At 47.0% G+C, this 689-nt stretch overlaps 1 pseudogene; it reads right to left on the bottom strand.

Moving 5' to 3' along the window:
• Positions 1–689, bottom strand: part of LOC108759013 (uncharacterized) — a 2,637-nt pseudogene that overhangs the window by 367 nt on the left and 1,581 nt on the right.

The raw sequence follows: 689 nt of genomic DNA, 5'->3' as shown, positions 1-689 counted from the left end.
ATTAAATTTTCCGCAAAGATGCTACGACTGTGGAAATTCGGTTTCGCGATCATTGCCTCCGCGCCGTATCGTCCGTCCCACTTTGTTAATAATTTTACGTCGACGTGATTGCGCACATTCTCCATGGTTTTTCGGAAAACCGCGTTGTTCATTAATTTATACAAATTTTTTTCAAAATCGTTTTTCGCACGAATTCTGAAATTGGTATTGAGTTGGATGTACTCGCGAAGCCATGGAGATTGCGCGAATTGTAGCACCCGGTGGATCTTTGTTACGCGAAGACCGTGACGAGTACATTGCTGTAGATTGCGGTAGTGAATGACGTAACGCTGTTTATTGTACAGCGTCGCTAGAAGTTTATCCTCGCACTTACCAGGCGGCTTATCGCGCGTCGGGCAGAAAGGCAGGTCCGCGTGAATGTCATGGAGATGTTGTGGATACTCGAGATCGACCTCGAAAATATAACCGATGGGCGAATCCAGAGCGATCGCGCTCACGTCAAAGTTCGCAACGTCTTTGACCCATTGAAATTCGGCGTACGGCAATGGTTGACACATCGCCCATCCGTACAGATTATTCACATCGTAGTACATAAGGTACGACAACGGTTTCGATGAGTCGTACGAACGCATGTACTTGTTATTAACCTGCGCGTATCTGCCGGAACATTGACTGAGGCCACCGCGTAT

Source organism: Trachymyrmex cornetzi, unplaced genomic scaffold, assembly GCF_001594075.2.
Source record: "Trachymyrmex cornetzi isolate Tcor2-1 unplaced genomic scaffold, Tcor1.1 scaffold1655, whole genome shotgun sequence".
NCBI classification, from domain to species: domain Eukaryota; kingdom Metazoa; phylum Arthropoda; class Insecta; order Hymenoptera; family Formicidae; genus Trachymyrmex; species Trachymyrmex cornetzi.
This window is presented reverse-complemented; position numbering and strand designations above follow the sequence as displayed.